Source organism: Cuculus canorus, unplaced genomic scaffold (assembly GCF_017976375.1).
Source record: "Cuculus canorus isolate bCucCan1 unplaced genomic scaffold, bCucCan1.pri scaffold_54_arrow_ctg1, whole genome shotgun sequence".
NCBI lineage: Eukaryota > Metazoa > Chordata > Aves > Cuculiformes > Cuculidae > Cuculus > Cuculus canorus.
The window spans coordinates 416,183-432,301 of record NW_026527841.1 but is presented as its reverse complement, the minus strand read 5'-3'; positions in this window follow the sequence as shown (position 1 = coordinate 432,301).

The following is a 16,119-nucleotide window of genomic DNA, read 5'->3' as shown; positions in this document are numbered from 1 at the left end:
TCCTGGATTGGCTTGGGTTGGAAGAAACCTCAAAGCCCATCCAGCTCCACCCCTGCCATGAGCAGGGACACCTCCCACCGGATCAGAGGGCTCCAGGCATCCTGGCCTTGAACCCCTCCAGGGATGGGGCAGCCGCCACTGCTCTGGGCAGCCTGGGCCAGGCACTGCTCTGGGCACCCTCACACGGAAACATTTCTCCCTAAGGTCTCATCTCAATCTCCCCTCTTTCAGCTCAAAATCATTCCTCTCATCCTATCCCTGCCCTCCCTGATCAAGAGCCCCTCACCAGTTTTCCTGGAGCCCCTTTCAGTACTGGAAGCTGCTCATAGGTCTCCCTGCTGCCTTTTCCTCTCCAGGCTGAACAACCCCAACTCTCTCAGCCTGTCTTGGTACAGGAGGTGCTCCAGCCCTCGGATCATCTCTGTGGCTTCCTCTGGAATCGCTCCAACAGATCCGTGTCCTTCCTGTGCTGAGGGCTCCAGAACTGGACGCAGGGCTCCAGGTGAGCAGAATTTTCGGAGGTGTCATGCAGATCCATAAATGTGATGAGAAATTATTCACTGTCTTGATTTTCACTGTGCATGTGCCTCGAAAACAGCGCATGTTACATGAACAATGTTACATGTTTATTGCATGGGCAAGTGTACTGTTCTAGTACCCCATGCCACATAAGGGAGAGTCCAGAGAGATGCCATAGGCAACCCCAAGAAACTGTTTCCCTGGGTAATAGCCAATGGTAGAATTAAACTATCACATTATACACCTATGTCTCCATTTATTTGCTTTGCTAAGTGTAGACACCACTCAGAAGCTGGCTCTTTTTTTAACATGTATTTTCAAGGTCACACCGTGTACTTATTTCCCTTGAAATGGCTATAAATTTACTGAACACACCCATGTAATCTAACAGTAGATAACAGACTTTCTGGGGTAATCTAAGACTGTGCACTCAGTTTCTAATTCTGTATCTTGACTTTTAAAAATTACTTTTCTTTCTGTGGTGGTGAGAGAAAACTTCCAGAGAGGCCACAAATATAACATACACAGAGACGTGCAGACACAGAGACCCAGAGAAATAGCCTCTCTTCACTGTGTTCTGGCTGTGTGCATATACACATGCATAGGAAACCTACAACTAAAGATCCATTGGAAGAATGTTTGTTTATTTTGTTCACAATTAGGCATATTAGAGCTCAGCAGCAATCTAACTAAGAAATTTAAGGAACGAGTAAATCCTTGTATGTCCAATGAAATCACAGAAGCCATTTAAAAAGAGGAAAATCAAAAGCCAAGACAACCCACAATTATTTAATTTTCTTTCTAGGGAGCTAAAGAGGTTACAGTACTGTGACACCAAGGAAAGGGAGAGTGGAAAATCATGTCTTCATTTAAACAATACTTTTCATTTGAGATAGTCCAAGGTCTTCGGCATCAGTACTTGTACTCTGTTTCAAGGGCGATGCCTGTTATTCTCCCTCTTCTAAACAAATGCAAATCGAGACATGGAAAGGTTAATTGATGAAAGAAAGGCTATCAACCCAGTTTGTCAGAGAAGAGTGAACAACATCCAAGAGCTCTGGTTTCTGTTTACCTATACCTGGGTTTTTAAGCATAAAATATCTTAATTCCTATTTAGGTGTCAATACTCTAAAGTTTTTTGTGTATACTGTGTTACTGGAGTTGTCTTGTGGGCTTAGAAAGTCTTCCTTTTTTTAAGGGTCTTTTGATTTGAATAACAATACAGTGAACGCTATAATGATACCTGCTTTTAGCCTTCATTTCTGAAAAGATAATCTCTGAAACTCTAAATTGCTATGCAAATGCAAATAAATAGTGGTGAATTTTTTCTTACAGATGGAAAATTTTTTCGTGCACTTACCAGTTTTCAGGATCAAAACCTTAAAGCTTAAAATGAAAGGGGAAGTGTCTCAGAACTAATTTAATCTTGCAATGTGAATTTTCAGGGGTTTCAACCTTTGTTCAGGTGGGATCCCCAGAAGGGTGCAGCCCTATGCCATATCAGAAAGCACCTTCAAATAGCTAGATTTTTTATTTATTTACTTTTATTTTGTTTGTACTTGGACGTCTGTAACAACTGCCACTGATAGTGAATCAACTATACTGGAAAATTAATACTGGTATTAAGCCTGGTATTCTGAATAATGACCCTATTTTAATGGATATTGTTTGTCGGCAGCAATCCATGACTATTAACTTGTAACACCATTAGTGACTATCTCAAACTGACCACGGCAGACAGTTTGAAGCAGGCCAATTGTTACAGTGTCCACACCGACAAGCTCTATGCTCACTATGGCTAACAGTGCAAAACTGCCCTTCTGGAGCTTCTGGAGGTAGAGGGGAGGTGTATGTAAACATGGTTTTTAATTAGATCTATGTTAGGACCCACTTTTCACCTCATCTCTCATCCCTAATATGTAGAAGACCGGCTGTAAGCTTGCTATTATTTCTCCGTTAGGGCCTATGATCCTCAGTCACGTGCATGTAGAAATACCACAGATGAAGCCCACCTGAAAGCACTGCTCAGACTGATGAGAGCTATACCACATTTACCCTGCTCGAACCGACTGACCTGCTCAGATCTGGAAAACAAATAAGTGATTGAGGAACTTTGCTATGTGTCTGACACTGACTTCACCTGTTGTGTCATACAGATAAAGCAGGAGACCAGAGGCTGGTGAAAAGCCCCATTACAGCCATTAATTGTCCTCAGACATAGCAGAAGCTGAAGAGATGACTCATGAGCTCATGACTAACTGCACCATCAGCCGTTTGTGATGACAGCCTGTACAGAAAATAATGCACAGTGGGGATAATAACCCCTTGGGGGTGAGGTGCCCATCCAGAAATGCATGGTGGTGTAGAAGAGGTGGCATCAATGGATAAGAGAGCCAGGCCACCACCCTTGTGAAGGGTCTGAGAAAGCGTCCCCTCCCCTGGGGGTGTCCTGGGTGCTGCTAGTCTGCACTGGGCCAGGGCCAGGAGCTCGCTTGAGAAGAGGGTGTTGTTTGTGTCACAGACAAGGATTCTTAGAACAGAAATGGCTTTCCACCCATGATATCTGTCCTGCTTATTAAGTTTTAAGCTGTGTGTCACGGATTCGTATGGTTGGGTCCTTCTGGCCACACCAGCTAAATTCTCCCGTGACAAGAAATCAAGGAGGAAAGGCTTACCTTAAAAAGTACAAGATATGAAGGCAAAGCTAGGCCCTAAATTATGTGAGAATGAAACTAAGAGCAGCAAAACAAGTAATACTGCTAAATCAGAAGATATTGTCAAGGATTTCGTTAAATCCTCTACTTTCCTATGGACATGGTGCGAAATCTTTCTCTACAACACATCTCTTTGTTGAACTGTTTTCATAAAACCATAACTAAGTATCAAATAAAATGAAACAAAATGACAAGTATAATAGTAAATATATAATTCTTAAGCAATTGAAGCCTTTCAAACTACATAACAAAATTAAATCAAATCAACTGTGACTTCCCAAATTTGGCGTATTTGCCAGGAAGCTGGAAAACCCTCGTCAGAATTGCATGCTTTTACTTTTAACAGCTGGTAGCAAGGCGTGGTGATTTAAAGCTCTTGGACTCAGCTTAAGACACATGTTTTCTCAGTGACAGTTACCTAGTTAAAATTTCTTATCAGACATGAGTAGTAGGTACCTGTTTCAAGACTTTTAATGCTTATCCTCTGTGACACTGATTATTTGTAATTCTGTGGAAGGTGTGTGTCTATCACTGCAGATTTTCTGTGTTGTACCCAGTTCAGTTTCATTCTTCCAGCTTGAGCCTGGTATGTTCAGAACCAAATATTGAAGATGTTGGAAAAAATAAATTAAAAATGTTTTATTAGACCTTAAATGTTCACTGCATTTCATTTTACTTATGTATTCAAGATATTGCAGAGAAAAGCACTTCGAAAACCCTCAGCATTTTTTATACAACAGAAAGAAAGCTGGAGAAGATAGAAACAGAAAGTTATATCTACTGGCACTGAAGACAAATTATGAAACCAGACATGCCTATGTGCCACTATCATATTCATTTATAATTAGAAGGAACATTTCAAAACAGAAAGCGGAAGAAACTCTTTCACCTCTTGTATAGGAAAAGAACTTGAAGATCACAACAAAAAATATTCTTTGTTAAAGATGACAGACCTTATGACCCTTTGTTAATTTTTTCTATGAGAAGCAGTTGAAATATGTTGAATTTTACTTTACACAGAGCTTGCATAGTTTACCTTTTCAGGTCTTGACTTTTTACAATAGTCAAATATAAGAAATGTGTGTTCCTATTTCTAAATTTCTTGTTTAGGGGAAATGATTTCTTTCCCTAGAATAAACAGTCCAGTGTGACAAAATAGCAATCCTGGCAGTAGAAAAGGTTTATAGTTTGCTATAGTTTTTCACAAATAAAGAATTACATGAGTGACAAATGTTCCTGAAAAACACCTTATGCTTAGCACCAATAGATGGCTCTTTAGTTTTGCGTCTACCATAGCATAATCAGGGTTCTTTGGGGAGTGATATGGTAATATTCGTTTGGTTTTTTTTTTTTTCATTTGATCTATGCTATAGTATCTGATTGTCTGGGAGAATTCCACTTCTAACGGTGATTTTGCGGAGGAACATTTGAGAATGCATATTGAGGATTGTTGTATTTAATTATGTGGCAACTCATCTCAAACACTATTACCAGCAAATTCTGAACCCCTTGACAAGAGCAAGTCTCTTAGATTCTCAGGAAGAACTATGGATCTAGTGATTACATTGCGGAAATCCTGAACATGAGTTAATCAGAGTATCAGTTATGTTAATGTTTTAGTATATTTTAAGGATGACAAATAAATGGACAGACCTATAGTTTTCTGGGTCCAAAATACTCAACTGAGTAACCAATAAGGGAAAACAGACAGAAACTTGCAGATATATGTTGAAACTAAAAATGTGCTTGTGTGCCCAACCTCAAGGCACCAGCTGACCTTTTACCCATGTGATGTTAAAATTTAAACTGGAGATTTTTATTCTGGCTACATGAATTTATAAGGAAAGGTCTTCTACTACTGTTAGTGAAGGCTTAGGTTTACCTCTGAATGCAGCTGCCTCCCTTGGGCTCCAATTTGCTGTTTGTATGCCAGTGTTTTCACTGCTGGAAGAATCAATGCACAACTTGAAATCAGCAGGGTCCAGCATGGGCCAAAGGAAAGGAATTTATTTGGAAGGTGAACTCTTGAGCTTTATCTGTGAATTAAAATCCTGTGGAAGAGCTTGGGGAGGGGGATGGACACATCCATCCATCAGGTCCAGGAGTCCTTGCTCCCATTCTATCCCAATTCCATCCCATCCACATTTTTCTTGTGGGTCCCCAAAAGAGATTTTCCCCGGGTTCAACCCCTCCCTGATTTGCCTGAGGTTGCAGCAACTTTGCTTTAAGTCTTTAGGAATGACCGAGCTACAAAAGAAAAGCATCTGTGCCTGGAAGGGGTAAAGACTGGGAAACAGAGATTTTTATATCTTTTCAGGCTGCAATCCAGTGCCCTGTCACTGTGGCTTTCACCCAAAGCAGTTTTCAAGTTCTAATGAAATTCTCTGCTCTCTCTAAGCAGAAGGCATTTCAAACAAACAAGCAAACTCGAATGTGGCTTGATAATTTGTAAGCATTTCCAGTGCTGTCACCTCTGGTGATTTTAATTGCAAGTTCTGAGACGCTGGGAGTTTCTTTCAGTCCTGGCATCGAGGTCTGTTTTGCTTTTGAGAAGTGGGGGTGGAAAACGTGGTCAGTGAATGCTCTGAAAGCAGCTCATCCAACTGCAAGCCCTGACTGAACTGCTGCACCACTAGGGTAGTGCAATACCCAGGTAAGCTCCCTTTCCCTCATTCACGGTCATTTTTTACTTCTTCAATGCAAAGGGTAGACTCAGCTCTCATAAATTTAGTCCACGAGACGGTCTAGGGTTCGTCTGAACTCTGCATTAGTTCCAGAGCACCCAGCAGAGCTTATATTGAATCATTATCTGCATAAACCCATAAGGTGGCAGGTAGCCGTGGTGGGGAGATTTTGTTTCACACTGCGGGGGCTGTGATGAATGTTACAGGGCTGGGGCAGAACCTGGTTAATCTAAACCTGCCACCTCCTCCTCTCTGTGACACTTCTAGCTGGGCCATGGCCCGCGCCGCAGCTGCAACGGGGTTGTTTGTGTGATACTGAGGACTCATGTCAGCCTTGAAGCACATCTGAGAGTCCTTGCTCCTGATCTATCAGCCCCATCTCACAGCTTGTAAGTGAGGTTTACGTGGATGTTTTCACTCCTGCAAGGGGACAGGTTACCTCTTCCAGGGAGAACCACGGCCCAGACAACCCAGCCACAACTGCCCATCTCAGATCTGTCCTGTGGGCAGGAACCACCAAACAAAAGATCCATCCATGGGGAATGGTCTGCAAATGTAAAGGGACGATGGGGCCATGCTAACCCTCCTTTACCAAGGACCATCCCGTGCCTCCAACACTGAAGAGCAACAAGGTCCAAAGTGCTGGTTCTGTCTCTGATAGATGATTTGGAGAGGGACTGTTCACAAAGGCTTGTAGTGACAGGACTAGGGGCAATGGGTTACCTTAAACAAACCATTATCCCCTAAGCAACCGGTATCACATCAAATTTCACATCACTATTCAGCTGTTTTCCTGGTTGTATATGTTTAAACCATGTTTGTGGAAGCTGGAATGGATGAGGGACCAAACCCAGTTTTCATGAAACTTATGGGCAAAAGAGGACTTGGCACCTAGAGACAAGTCTAACTGGGGAAAAAGTACATTTATCACCTGTGTTGTATTGCCAATAAAGCACTACAAAGCCAAAAAAAAAAAAAGGCAGAATTCACAGATGATTTAATAATGTGCAGGTCTGAACCTTTTGCAAGAGGCAGCGGGGTTACTCTCCCTTTTCCATTCTCCCAGCCTCTCTCTGTGCTGGTCATTGTTTGGCAGGACTTGATGACTGTTATTCCACATTCAAACATTTAATTCGAGATATTTCATGTGTGTAAAAGTGGAAAGTTTCATTGAAATCAATCTATGGTACAAAGAGTTTGAAGCAAACAGTCAGTGGGATGTTACTGGAATCAATTACTCTCCTTTCTCAATGAGAACAGAGAATGGAGCCGTGGGTTTGGGCTGTGACGGTGACAATTTCACTGAAAAACCCTCTAGCTGGTTTCTGCCATGGAACAAGTTGTCAGCGGAGGTTTTAGTGACACGGGAAGCTCAAAAAGCGGAGATGCAGCTTTCTAGGAAACAAGCAACTTCCCATGGTTGGTTAGGCAGAAAGGTTTTGCAGTGAACAGGGGAATCACAGATGAAAAATCTATAGTACAGTGTTCTTGTAATCACGATTTGCAGTTTGCAATGAAAGCGCTCCCGGGAGAAAGAGCTAACGAGCATTAGCATTCTGGGCTAGCACGTTCCCCTTAGCTGTTATCGGTCAGCGTTTCCAAACACCAGCGTGATTTCCTGAGCACAGTCCTGTCGCAGCTGCCCAATCTATACTTAAGCAGACTCCCAAATAGAGAGTGCAGTGACAGTTCAGCAAGAGATCTGATTCTAATGCAGCTTTCTAGGAAACAAGTACCTTCCCATGGTTGGTTAGGCAGAAAGATTTTGCAGTGAACAGGGGAATCACAGATGAAGAATCTATAGTACAATGTTCTTGTAATCACGATTTGCAGTTTGCAATGAAAGCGCTCCCGGGAGAAAGAACTAACGAGCATCAGCATTCTGGGCTAGCACGTTCCCCTTAGCTGTTAACGGTCAACGTCTCCAATTCACCAGCGAGCTTTCCTGAGCACAGTCCTGTCGCAGCTGCCCAATCTATACTTAAGCAGACTCATAAATAGAGAGTGCAGTGTCAGTTCAGTAAGAGATCTGATTCTAATGCAGCTTTCTAGGAATACAAGCAACTTCTCATAGTTGGTTAGGCAGAAAAGTTTTGCAGTGAACAGGGGAATCACAGATGAAGAATCTATAGTACAGTGTTCTTGTAATCGCGATTTGCAGTTTGCAATGAAAGCGCTCCCGGGAGAAAGAGCTAACGAGCAGCAGCATTCTGGGCTAGCACGTTCCCCTTAGCTGTTAACGGTCAAGGCTTCCAATACACCAGCGAGCTTTCCTGAGCACAGTCCTGTCGCAGCTGCCCAATCTATACTTAAGCAGACTCCTAAACAGAAAGTGCAGTGTCAGTTCAGCAAGAGATCTGATCCTCAGGCAGCTTTCTAGGAAACAAACTACCTCCTATATTGGTTAGGTAAAACGATTTTGCAGTGAACAGGGGAATCACAGATGAAGAATCTATAGTACAGTGTTCTTGTAATCGCGATTTGCAGTTTGCAATGAAAGCGCTCCCGGGAGAAAGAGCTAACGAGCAGCAGCATTCTGGGCTAGCACGTTTCCCTTAGCTGTTAACGGTCAAGGTTTCCAATTCACCAGCGAGCTTTCCTGAGCACAGTCCTGTCGCAGCTGCCCAATCTATACTTAAGCAGACTCCTAAACAGAGAGTGCAGTGTCTGTTCAGCAAGAGATCTGATTCTAATGCAGCTTTCTAGGAAACAAGCAACTTCACATAGCTTGGTTAGGCAGAAAGTTTTTGCAGTGAACAGGGAAATCACAGATGAAGAATCTATAGTACAGTGTTCTTGTAATCGCGATTTGCAGTTTGCAATGAAAGCGCTCCCGGGAGAAAGAGCTAACGAGCAGCAGCATTCTGGGCTGCTGCTCTTATCTATTCTGCAGTCTTTCTTGTCCGCTTGTGGTACTACATAATGAGGATTTTAACATTAATGTTCAATTTGTTACTGTAGAAGTCTTACTCTAAGTTATAGCAAGAACACAGCTGATGAGACAGGGGACAATTGCGCAGTGTGTTTTGGGTACTTAAATTTAAGCTAAAAGAATTCCTGACGTGCTACAGCACTTGGGACATTACATGACCCTGGGGTTCCTGAAAAAAATTACTTTCATTGGTATCTAATGCAATCTGACACCGTGGTCAGTGCTCAGTTTGGGTTCCTGCAGCCCAACATCAAAGGGAGCAGCTGGGTTACAGGCTCCCAGCAGCCTCAGGGTGTGTGGACTCTCATCCACGCTGTGATCCTGCCATGGGCTTCATATCAGGTCATTCACAGAGCCTGGTCTGCTCAGCAGCTTGTCAGACCTTTGCAACAGAATTGCTGGAGGTCACAGCCTCAGCAGAAACCTCAAGCCAGCAGAAGTTGTTCCCATTCTCACATGCTGTGGACCAAACTCTCTGCTACCAAGACATGGGCCTGATTTCCCCATGCCAGTAGGTGGGTGACAGTAAATAACTGGGACGTCTCCAAAGAAGTAGCAAGGTGTCAAAGCTGGGTTGGATGAGGCTTTGAGCAACCTCATCCAGCAGGAGGTGTCCCTGCCCTTGTCGGGGGGTTGGAACTGCATGACCTTTAAGGTACCTTCCAACTCAAACCACTCTACGATTCAATGACTCTGAGTATTTATTCTTCTACGCTGCTGTGCACAAATCAGATTCTTGATCTCCACCGTGAATGAAGCACGTTCCTCTGGTCTGTCTTTCATCTTTTTCTCCTCACACAAACTTCCTACGGCATATTTATGAATGAGTCACTTCTAAATCCCACTGAAACGATGGAGCAGCATGTCTGCAGAACTGTTTTCTCGTGTTCTTACATAATGTAATTGCTGATTAAACTGCAGTGAGTTGTGAGCTGGAGAAGAGATGGCACCACCTCGGTGAGTGTGGGAGCACACAATTATTTCCAGACCCACAGAGCACCCTCAGTGGTCACTCAGATACAGTTTTCTTGAAACTAAGGAAAAATGCTGAAAAAATACAGTGAATTAGTAATGGACGGGGGAAAGGGGAAGCAACTTCCAAGTGGAGACTTTCCACTCTCAGATGATAAAGCTGTGGCTTTGCAGCACCTTTTTGTGTCCCAACACAGCCCAAGAGCATTGAGATGAATGCCAGGAGCTGCTGCAGGGATCCCAGGGTCCAAGCCTGCTCTCCTGGCCCCTGACAAGATTCTTCCCTGGCTTGCAGTGGTACTTGTCACTCCTTCCATCAGCCCAGCTCCAAGCTGGTGCGAAGAATGGGCGAAGAAACCCTGTTGCTCTTCAGCTTTACATGAGAAAATCACTGAGAGCCTGACAATTACAGGAGTCCTCTAGTGTGAGGTTTAAGAACCACCACACCTTCAGAAATGGAGCACTTGCTTCCCAGAAGGTAGAGCTGTGTCAGCTTTATCGCTAGCAGGCATTTAAAAGCTGGCGAACATGTTTATCTGAAAGCATTGATTTGCAATAATGGAGCAAAGTTACAGAAACATAAAACAATAAAACAAATTATTATGTTTGCATATAAAATTAAGGAGTTTCCTTAACAACTTTTGTATCTCAGCCAGTCTATAAGAGTGGTTGAAGACTCTGCCACGCGTTTGTGGGCTGGCAAGGCCTGGAGAGCTCTTACTGCAAAGCTGGTGACGAGTATCACTCAGAGCTGTCACACTGGGCAGCCCAGCTCTGTCTCCAGAGGCAATACTTGCTTCTTAAAGTCTTCCATTTGAATTTCACCCCAGTTATTGCACCAAAGCACTGGAAACCCTGCAGTACTGTGGGCAAACCCTCCCCAGACATATTTTGATCAACATAGTCAGCTCCTTTTTATAGAATCATATAATGGTTTGGGTTGGAAGGGGCCTTAAAGCCTATCCAGTTCCACCCCCTGCCATGGGCAGGGACACCTCCCACTGGATCAGGGGCTCTAAGCCCCATCCAACCTGGCCTTGAACACCCCCAGGGATGGGGCAGCCACCACTGCTCTGGGCAACCTGGGCCAGGGCCTCCCCACCCTCACAGCAAAACATTTCTTCCTAAAATCTCATCTCCATAGTTTTCAAGAACCACAGTGTTTTAACAGTGGTTTAGTTGAAACGAAAGGGATGGAGGAACTGAGTCTAAACAGCTGTTACCAGAGGAGTGCTAGCATTGCAAAGCCTCTGATAAAATGCTCCGGCTTTAGCAAGAGCAGACAAATGCAAACCCCATATTCAATTCAACAAAGACTCATTTCAGGGAGAAATATTATCTGAGCACATATTGTCTATATTATTATATATTACCTATACTTAAGTAGACTCCTAAACATATTGTGCATTTTACCGTAACAGTTCTGCAAGAGAATGCCCTTTCCACTGCATTTACTTCACAAAATTCGAGCCATCGGTCCCACCACAACAATTTTTGTGTAGGCGTTAGGAACTTTGAAGCTAATTGTGTGGCAGCCTCGCTGTTGGGGGTAGCTGATCGCATGTTTGAGCTTGTCTCCTTTTCTTTCCTTGCTCTTTATGCTCCAACAATGATATTTGGTCCTTAAAATCCTCCTCACCACCGGGTTCGCTCTCGCTTTTGCAGACACGTCCGTACAGATCGGTTCCTTAATCTGGTCACTGGATGGCGGTACCGCTCCACCACCCGCACTTGGTGTCCGATTCACCAGCAGAGCTTTCCTGAGCACAGTCCTGTCGCAGCTGCCCAATCTATACTTAAGCAGACTCCTAAACAGAGAGTGCAGTGACAGTTCAGCAAGAGATCTGATTCTCAGGCAGCTTTCTAGGAAACAAGCAACTTCCCATGGTTGGTTAGGCAGAAAGATTTTGCAGTGAACAGGGGAATCACAGATGAAGAATCTATAGTACAGTGTTCTTGTAATCGCGATTTGCAGTTTGCAATGAAAGCGCTCCCGGGAGAAAGAGCTAACGAGCAGCAGCATTCTGGGCTAGCACGTTCCCCTTAGCTGTTAACGGTCAACGTTTCCAATTCACCAGCGAGCTTTCCTGAGCACAGTCCTGTCGCAGCTGCCCAATCTATACTTAAGCAGACTCCTAAACCGAATATGCACTGTCTGTTAAGCCAGAGATCTGATTCTAATGCAGCTTTCTAGGAAACAAGCAACCTCCTATATTGGTTAGGAAAAAGAGTTTTGCAGTGAACAGGGAATCACAGATGAAGAATCTATAGTACAGTGTTCTTGTAATCGCGATTTGCAGTTTGCAATGAAAGCGCTCCCGGGAGAAAGAGCTAACGAGCAGCAGCATTCTGGGCTAGCACGTTCCCCTTAGCTGTTAACGGTCAACGTTTCCAATTCACCAGCGAGCTTTCCTGAGCACAGTCCTGTCGCAGCTGCCCAATCTATACTTAAGCAGACTCCTAAACAGAGAGTGCAGTTACAGTTCAGCAAGAGATCTGATTCTAATGCAGCTTTCTAGGAAACAAGCAACTTCCCAATGTTGGTTAGGCAGAAAGTTTTTGCAGTGAACAGGGGAATCACAGATGAAGAATCTATAGTACAGTGTTCTTGTAATCGCGATTTGCAGTTTGCAATGAAAGCGCTCCCGGGAGAAAGAGCTAACGAGCATCAGCATTCTGGGCTAGCACGTTCCCCTTAGCTGTTAACGGTCAAGGTTTCCAATTCACCAGCGAGCTTTCCTGAGCACAGTCCTGTCGCAGCTGCCCAATCTATACTTAAGCAGACTCCTAAACAGAAAGTGCAGTGTCTATTAAGCAAGAGATCTGATTCTCAGGCAGCTTTCTAGGAAACAAGCAACCTCCTATATTGGGTTAGGTGAAAACAATATTGCAGTGAACAGGGGAATCACAGATGAAGAATCTATAGTACAGTGTTCTTGTAATCGCGATTTGCAGTTTGCAATGAAAGCGCTCCCGGGAGAAAGAGCTAACGAGCAGCAGCATTCTGGGCTAGCACATTCCCCTTAGCTGTTAACGGTCAACGTCTCCAATTCACCAGCGAGCTTTCCTGAGCACAGTCCTGTCGCAGCTGCCCAATCTATACTTAAGCAGACTCCTAAACAGAGAGTGCAGTGACAGTTCAGCAAGAGATCTGATTCTAATGCAGCTTTCTAGGAAACAAGCAACTTCCCGTGGTTGACTAGGCAGAAAAGTTTTGCAGTGAACAGGGGAATCACAGATGAAGAATCTATAGTACAGTGTTCTTGTAATCGCGATTTGCAGTTTGCAATGAGAGCACTCCCGGGAGGAAGAGATAACAAGCAGCAGCATTCTGGGCTAGCACGTTCTCATTAGCTTTTACAGGTCAATCTTTCAAATTCACCAGCGAGCTTTCCTGAGCACAGTCCTGTCGCAGCTGCCCTATCTATACTTAAGCAGACTCCTAAACAGAAAGTGCACTGTCTGTTAAGCAAGAGATATGATTCTAATGCAGCTTTCTAGGAAACAAGCAACTTCCTATAGTTGGTTAGGCAGAAAGAGTTTGCAGTGAACAGGGGAATCACAGATGAAGAATCTATAGTACAGTGTTCTTGTAATCGCGATTTGCAGTTTGCAATGAAAGCGCTCCCGGGAGAAAGAGCTAACGAGCAGCAGCATTCTGGGCTAGCACGTTCCCCTTAGCTGTTAACGGTCAAGGTTTCCAATTCACCAGCGAGCTTTCCTGAGCACAGTCCTGTCGCAGCTGCCCTAACTATACTTAAGCAGACTCCTAAACAGAGAGTGTTGTGACAGTTCAGCAAGAGATCTGATTCTAATGCAGCTTTCTAGGAAACAAGTAACTTCCCATGGTTGGTTAGGCAGAAAGATTTTGCAGTGAACAGGGGAATCACAGATGAAGAATCTATAGTACAGTGTTCTTGTAATCGCGATTTGCAGTTTGCAATGAAAGCGCTCCCGGGAGAAAGAGCTAACGAGCAGCAGCATTCTGGGCTAGCACGTTCCCCTTAGCTGTTAACGGTCAACGTTTCCAATTCACCAGCGAGCTTTCCTGAGCACAGTCCTGTCGCAGCTGCCCAATCTATACTTAAGCAGACTCCTAAACAGAGAGTGCAGTTACAGTTCAGCAAGAGATCTGATTCTAATGCAGCTTTCTAGGAAACAAGCAACCTCCTATATTGGGTTAGGAAAAAGGAGTTTGCAGTGAACAGGGGAATCACAGATGAAGAATCTATAGTACAGTGTTCTTGTAATCGCGATTTGCAGTTTGCAATGAAAGCGCTCCCGGGAGAAAGAGCTAACGAGCAGCAGCATTCTGGGCTAGCACGTTCCCCTTAGCTGTTAACGGTCAAGGTTTCCAATTCACCAGCGAGCTTTCCTGAGCACAGTCCTGTCGCAGCTGCCCTATCTATACTTAAGCAGACTCCTAAACAGAAAGTGCAGTGTCAGTTCAGTAAGAGATCTGATTCTCAGGCAGCTTTCTAGGAAACAAGCAACCTCTTATGTTGGGTTAGGAAAAAAGAGTTTGCAGTGAACAGGGGAATCACAGATGAAGAATCTATAGTACAGTGTTCTTGTAATCGCGATTTGCAGTTTGCAATGAAAGCGCTCCCGGGAGAAAGAGCTAACGAGCAGCAGCATTCTGGGCTAGCACGTTCCCCTTAGCTGTTAACGGTCAACGTCTCCAATTCACCAGCGAGCTTTCCTGAGCACAGTCCTGTCGCAGCTGCCCAATCTATACTTAAGCAGACTCCTAAACAGAGAGTGCAGTGACAGTTCAGCAAGAGATCTGATTCTAATGCAGCTTTCTAGGAAACAAGCAACTTCCCATGGTTGGTTAGGCAGAAAGTTTTGCAGTGAACAGGGGAATCACAGATGAAGAATCTATAGTACAGTGTTCTTGTAATCGCGATTTGCAGTTTGCAATGAAAGCGCTCCCGGGAGAAAGAGCTAACGAGCAGCAGCATTCTGGGCTAGCACGTTCCCCTTAGCTGTTAACGGTCAAGGTTTCCAATTCACCAGCGAGCTTTCCTGAGCACAGTCCTGTCGCAGCTGCCCTATCTATACTTAAGCAGACTCCTAAACAGAAAGTGCAGTGTCAGTTCAGCAAGAGATCTGATTCTAATGCAGCTTTCTAGGAAACAAGTAACCTCCTATATTGGGTTAGGAGAAAAGATTTTGCAGTGAACAGGGGAATCACAGATGAAGAATCTATAGTACAGTGTTCTTGTAATCGCGATTTGCAGTTTGCAATGAAAGCGCTCCCGGGAGAAAGAGCTAACGAGCAGCAGCATTCTGGGCTAGCACGTTCCCCTTAGCTGTTAACGGTCAACGTTTCCAATTCACCAGCGAGCTTTCCTGAGCACAGTCCTGTCGCAGCTGCCCTAATCTATACTTAAGCAGACTCCTAAACAGAATGTGCAGTGTCTGTTAAGCAAGAGATCTGATTCTAATGCAGCATTTCTAGGAAACAAGCAACTTCCTATGGTTGGTTAGGCAGAAAGTTTTTGCAGTGAACAGGGGAATCACAGATGAAGAATCTATAGTACAGTGTTCTTGTAATCGCGATTTGCAGTTTGCAATGAAAGCGCTCCCGGGAGAAAGAGCTAACGAGCAGCAGCATTCTGGGCTAGCACGTTCCCCTTAGCTGTTAACGGTCAAGGTTTCCAATTCACCAGCGAGCTTTCCTGAGCACAGTCCTGTCGCAGCTGCCCAATCTATACTTAAGCAGACTCCTAAACAGAAAGTGCAGTGTCAGTTCAGCAAGAGATCTGATTCTAATGCAGCTTTCTAGGAAACAAGCAACTTCCCATGGTTGGTTAGGCAGAAAGATTTTGCAGTGAACAGGGGAATCACAGATGAAGAATCTATAGTACAGTGTTCTTGTAATCGCGATTTGCAGTTTGCAATGAAAGCGCTCCCGGGAGAAAGAGCTAACGAGCAGCAGCATTCTGGGCTAGCACGTTCCCCTTAGCTGTTAACGGTCAAGGTTTCCAATTCACCAGCGAGCTTTCCTGAGCACAGTCCTGTCGCAGCTGCCCAATCTATACTTAAGCAGACTCCTAAACAGAAAGTGCAGTGTCAGTTCAGCAAGAGATCTGATTCTAATGCAGCTTTCTAGGAAACAAGCAACTTCCCATGGTTGGTTAGGCAGAAAGATTTTGCAGTGAACAGGGGAATCACAGATGAAGAATCTATAGTACAGTGTTCTTGTAATCGCGATTTGCAGTTTGCAATGAAAGCGCTCCCGGGAGAAAGAGCTAACGAGCATCAGCATTCTGGGCTAGCACGTTCCCCTTAG